This window comes from Salmo trutta, chromosome 31, assembly GCF_901001165.1.
Source record: "Salmo trutta chromosome 31, fSalTru1.1, whole genome shotgun sequence".
In the NCBI taxonomy this organism is placed as follows: domain Eukaryota; kingdom Metazoa; phylum Chordata; class Actinopteri; order Salmoniformes; family Salmonidae; genus Salmo; species Salmo trutta.
Window position 1 is genome coordinate 11278657 of NC_042987.1, and position 6557 is coordinate 11285213.

Consider the following 6557-nt stretch of genomic DNA (forward strand, 5'->3'; position numbering starts at 1 on the left):
GTTCTGTTATACTCACAGACATTATTTTAACAGTTTTAGAAACGTTAGAGTGTTTTCTATCCAAATGCATATCCTAGCTTCTGGGCCTGAGTAACAGGCAGTTTACTTTGGGCACGCTTTTCATCCGGACGTCAAAATACTGCCCCCTAGCCTTAAGAAGTTTTAATGACTCCAACCTAAGTGTACTTCAACTGAATATAATGTATACTGTATCCTTTACTATCTATTGCATTTTAGTCGCTCTGTCACTGCTCATCCATATATTTTATACTTATATATTCTTATCCCATTCCTTTACTAGATTGTGTGTATTCGGTTTTGTTGTGGAATATGTCAGATATTAGGTTTTGTTGTGGAATTGTGAGATATTACCTGTTAGATACTGCTGCACTGTCGTATCTAGAAGCATAAGCATTTCGCTACACTCACAGTAACATCTGCTGACCATGTGTATGTGACCAATAACATTTTATTTTATTTGATCTGGCAGAGTTACTCCACCTCAAGAATTCCATTTGGCAAATCGCTCGGCACACGCATACTCAGGCCGACTGACTCTTGTTCAGGCAAATTAGAAATAAGTGCACTCAGGCTATTCAGAAGGCCATAGTTAGTTACTTTAAGGAGAAGTTCTCTCTATGGGTATAACCCCAAGAAGTTCTGGAAAACAGTTAAAGACCTGGAGAATAAACCCTCCTCCTCACAGCTGCCCATGTCCCTTAATGTTGATGATGTGGTTGTTACTGACAAGGAGCACATGGCTGAACTTTTTAATCACCACTTCATTAAGTCAGGATTCCTATTTGACTCTGCCTCCTTGCCCGTCCAACATTTCATCATCTCCCACCCCTTCTAATGTGTCTATCCCCAATGCTCCTCCCTCTTTTTCCCCTGCCACACTACAAAGTTTCTCTCTGCAGGCGGTCACTGAGTCCAAGGTGCTAAAGGAGCTCCTTAAACTTGACCCCCAAAAAACATCTGGGTCAGATGGTTTAGACCCTTTCGTCTTTAAGGTTGCAGCCCCTATCATCGCCAATCCTATCTCTGACCTTTGTAACCTGTCTCTCTTCTCTGAGGCGGTTCCCATTGCTTGGAAGGCAGCCATGGTGCGTCCTTTATTTAAAGGGGGAGATCAAGCTGATCATAACTGTTATAGGCCAATTTATATTTTGCCCTGTTTATCAAAAGTGTTTGAAAAACTTGTCAATAATCAACTGACTGGCTTTCTTGATGTCTATAGTATTCTCTCGGGTATGTAATCTGGTTTCCGCTCAGGTTATGGATGTGTCACTGCAACCTTAAAGGTCCAAAATGATGTCACTATTGCACTTGACTCTAAGCAATGTTATGCTGCTATTTTTAGTGACTTGGCCAAAGCTTTTGATACGGTAGACCATTCCATTCTTGTGGGCCGGCTAAGGAGTATTGGTGTCTCCGAGGAGTCTTTGGCCTGGTTTGCTAACTACCTCTCTCAAAGAGTGCAGTATATAAAGTCAGAACATCTGCTGTCGCAGCCACTGCCTGTCACCAAGGGAATACCCCAAGGCTCCATCCTAGGCCCCACACGCTTCTACATTTTCATTATCAACATGCTCAAGCAGTAGGAAGCTCTCTCATCCATTATATGCAGAAGATAGTCTTATACTCATCTAGACCCTCCCCAGATTTTGTGTTAAACGCTCTACAACAAAGCTTTCTTAGTGTCCAACAAGCATTCTCTGCCCTTAACCTTGTTCTGAACACCTCCAAAACAAAGGTCATGTGGTTTGGTAGGAAGAATGCCCCTCTCCCCACAGGTGTGATTACTACCTCTGAGGGTTTAGAGCTTGAGGTAGTGACTTCATACAAGCACTTGGGAGTATGGCTAGACGATAAACTGTCCTTCTCTCAGCACATATCAAAGCTGCAGACTAGACTTGGTTTCCTCTATCGTAATCGCTCCTCTTTCATCCCAGCTGCCAAACTAACCCTGATTCAGATGACCATCCTACCCATGTTAGATTACAGAGATGTAATTTATAGATCGGCAGGAGAGGGTGCTCTCGAGCGGCTAGATGTTCTTTACCATTCGGCCATCAGATTTGCCACCAATGCTCCTTATAGGACACATCATTGCACTCTATACTACTCTGTAAACTGGTAATCTTTGCTTGTTTATAAAACCCTCTTAGGCCTCACTCCCCCCTATCTGAGATACCTACTGCAGCCCTCATCCTCCATATACAACACCCATTCTGCCAGTCACATTCTGTTAAAGATCCCCAAAGCACACACATCCCTGGGTTACTTCTCTTTTCAGTTCGCTGCAGCTAGCGACTGGAACGAGCTGCAACAAACACTCAAACTGGCCAGTTTTATCTCCATCTCTTCATTCAAAGACTCAATCATGGACACTCTTACTGACAGTTGTGGCTGCTTTGCGTGATGTATTGTTGTATCTACCTTCTTTCCCTTTGTGCTCTTGTCTGTGCCCAATAATGTTCGTACCATGTTTTGTGCTGCTACCATGTTGTGCTGCTTCCATGTTGTGTTGCTATCATGATGTTGTCATGTTGTGTTGCTACCATGCCATGTTGTTGTCTTAGGTCTCTCTTTATGTAGTGGTGTCTCTCTTGTCGTGATGTGTGTTTTGTCCTATATTTTTATTTAATTTTTAATCCCTGCAGGTGGGCTTGTATTGTTCATTTTTTACATAAAAATGTGTTAGTAAAACACTTTTTTAAATACTTTATAGTGCAAGTGATGTGTGGTTATGGAAACTTATATCAGACTGAAATGTAAAAAAAAAGAAGATTGGGACTGGATCAAAACCAAGCCCGGCCTAATGACAGCACTGCGTATGGTCATGGCTGTGTTTAAATTTATGCACACTCACAAGCAAATGTTCTTATTGACAAATTTCACACTTTGCATGGAAATGATCCCATGCATGCTTTATGTACGGATTTGTACCTAAGCATGATTGATAAATGAGGCCCCTGGAGCTTTGAAGCATGAGGCTAAACTTCTCCACTGTTTTGGTCCTGTAGGTACCAGTTGTAGCAGCTTGAAGCACACCCGTGTACATGTGTGTGAGAGCAAAGTCTCATCGTGCTCATCTCAATGGCCATGTTAGAGTGGATCACTTTTGTCAAGTCAGTGACCATTGTTGGTCAGTCTTTCAAAATGTGTTGCATTCTGGGGGAAAAAATTGTCTGACTTGTGCCCAAGTGAACTGCAAGTTTCTGCAGTTATGGTTAAACTTAATCCTGCTGCCATGACCTGCATTGTGGGAGGCTCTATTGTCAACCAATCATTAGGGTGTTTTTGTTTGACCCAAACGAATGTGAGACATGACTGAAACCAATTTGCTGCAATTTATGTATATAGTAGATAGATACAAATAAATATTTGAGTCTCTCTCACTAATTGATTGTACAATATACACAATTGTTTATTTCAGTTTGTGAGTGTGTGATTATGGGGGTTAGATACATGTTTATTTCAACATTATAAAGAAAACGTTTTATAAACAATGGCAACACTGCCATGTTGATCTAAGCCTTGCTGTTGGAAAACCATATTAGTGTCCGACTTTTGGCTATTGCAGATGCAACTCCCTCGACTTCACTCCTCGGCTTTCTGTCTACAGTCGGTTACTTTAGCCTTACCATTTAAACGTGCCCAATCTCTACGGTCCTGCTTGTTGAAAGTCAACCTCAATTTCTTTTAAATTTAACTCGGCAAGTCAGTTAAGAACAAATTATTATTGACAATGACGGCCTACCAAAAGGCCTCCTGTGGGGACGGGGGCTGGGATTATTATTATTTTTTTAAATGTATATATATATATATATATATATATATATATATAGGACAAAACACACATCACGACAAGAGAGACAACAAAACACCACATAAAGAGAGACCTAAGACAACAACATAGCAAGGTAGCAACACATGATAACACAGCATGGTAGCAACACCATAACAACATGGAGCAGCACAACATGGTAGCAGCACAAAACATGGTACAAACATTATTGGGCACAGACAACAGCACAAAGGGCAAGAAGGTAGACAATACTTCACACAGAGAAGCCACAACTGTCAGTACGAGTGTCCATGATACTCTTTGAATGAAGAGATTGAGAATGTGACCTGCCAGATTCAGAAGCTTGAATATCCTCTTTGAAAAAAAGCTTGAACCCCCCCGTTCGAATTTTGCCCCCCAAAAATATAAAACTGAAGATAATTCATGATGGTTTAATTTGATTTTACTTTGTTTTGGAGTAAAATATAATAGTTTCAGTATAGTTGTAGGTTTTCAAACAGGTTTCTTAATTTTATTTCAGTTTACTAAATTGATTAGATTTTGTTTGTTTCAGTTTTTAGTTAATTATAATAACCTTGACCCGTTGGATAGATGTATACGAGACCGACTTAACAGTTTGAGAACCTGAGTTTCTGTTTTATTGAAGGAAAGAGTGTAAGGAGGACCAGCTGCTGGGAGCCCAGGCCGAGATGCACTACCACCTGGGTCTCACCCCCCCTCTGACTGCCAGTACAGCCAGGCCATCAAACACCTCAACAACTCCGCCAGGGTCATCAAGAGCAGGCTAGCGGAGGAGGTGAATGTGATGAGTGATTCTCATTTTGAATGAAAAGGAATTGTTTAGATGGTTTAATTCTTGGAAAATTGTAGTTTTCTACCTTGTAACAAACACTCTTTCATTGTTTGTCTCCCAACCAAGCATCAGGGGGTGTTAAAAGCAGAGGGGCCCGATGCAGCAGTTGAAGAGAGGAAGGAAACGGTGGAGCTGAAGGATCTACTGACAGAGATCCAGGAGAAGGTGGAAGACGCCACAGTGGGACAGAAGATGGCTGCCTCTGCTGCAGCAGAGGCTGTGATGCAGGAGACACTGGTGAGCAGGGGATTGAGATGGAGGGGGATCTAACCAGATTGATTAACTTAGTTCTAGCCCCCTTACCTTTTTAGGCTCTCTTAATTAGGTTTGAGCTCATGCAATACGGCTAGCATGAAGTTTGATTTCACCTTTCATTGGTTGTTTATTCAGGCAGGTGGTTCAGCGTTTCCAGCTTCGAGTGGAAGTTCTCAAAACGGTGGGACGTTTGCATCTATGGTAAGCCTAAAATGTGGGATTTTAGGCAGGTTTATTGGTTAGTTTGTGTTTTAAAACAACATATTCTATGACTATGCGTCCTACCCCTCACTCAGATTCAAATCAGGTCCATCTACAGAAACGGCCCCTCAGTCTCCGACATATCACACCTGGTCTGAAAAAAAGGTCAGTGACGTGAACATATCTGCTCCCAGATAACACCTCTAGTCCTCCCCCTAGCATCTACACACACCTATTTGTACCATTTAACAGCGGAAACCAGAAGACAGCTTAGTAAAGGAGTGACTTCAAAAAGGTGAAACAGGAGACTCACGTTAACAAAATGGAGGTTGAAAGGTATATATTGATTGTGTTTTCCACTGCACAGGTAGTGACAGTAAATATCATGGAATACCTACATGTACTACTACTAGACCAATTTTAAATGCACTAAATAGATCACCACATTCAATAGCATGTGCCTCTTTGTGATTGCAATGACAAAGTCATCGTCAGTGAATTCAGTGTTGTGATCATTTTCTCATGCTTCCTCCCTGCAGCCAGTGAAGCTCTGGTGACTGCCTGATGCCATCACATCCTTCTAATGCAGATGAAGTTGTAAATATGTCATGTTTCTATGGTGCACCTGGTTGTGCTTTGTTTTTCATATTTGTAATATTTTGTATTAATAAAGAGTACCTAATTGACCAATGAATCATCTTTGTTTGAATTGTAAAGAAACTTAAAATGGGAATTTGGTAGGAAGATATCTACCTCTTGAAACAGTTTAAACGAATGCCTCAGTTCGTCCTCGCAGTGATCAGTGGTGCACTGTAAACACATTGCAATTTGTATACCTATGGAATAGATGTATGGTTATGAATTACACGCATCGTCTCTTGGCACTCAGCATTAAGGAGATAGATTGTAGGTAAGGCCCCGCAATAAGACTAGCGTCCTGTCCAGGGGGTGTACTTGTACATCAAGCTGCCTCACGCTACAAAAACAGGAGAAAGGCTCCTGCTCATATGAGCCGTTGCGATTCGCACAAGCCAAGGTTACTTACTTACTATGGAATAGATATCCTTGCTCGGTGGCCAGCCCAGTTGAATTAACTCATTATCAGATGACTGGGCTGGTGAGAAACACTTTGCTGAGAGGGAACAGAGGCGGATCATGTAGGAAAATTCAGTGTTACAGCGTGATTTGACATTTAAAAGGCAATGTTCTCTCGTTAACAGACTGCATTCACGGTAAACGCTGAATGACAGCTCAATCAGAAACTACCTTTACATTTCTAGTGTGCAATCTATACCGTTCCTGCGATAGTGAATAGAGCACTTCATCTGTTTTAGTGGTAATCGCAGTCTGCATAGTTTGTTCCATTTTTCATATTTGATTTATGGGACAGGTGAGAAACTGGGAAAGATAGGAGTGTCGCAGGCATTGGCTCAG

The 6557-nt window shown here is 41.6% G+C and overlaps 1 pseudogene; it reads left to right on the top strand.

Annotated features, from left to right (window-relative positions):
- Nucleotides 1–1589: 1589 nt before the first annotated feature.
- LOC115169174 (histone-binding protein N1/N2-like) lies at nt 1590–5688 on the top strand (annotated as a pseudogene).
- Nucleotides 5689–6557: the final 869 nt, after the last annotated feature.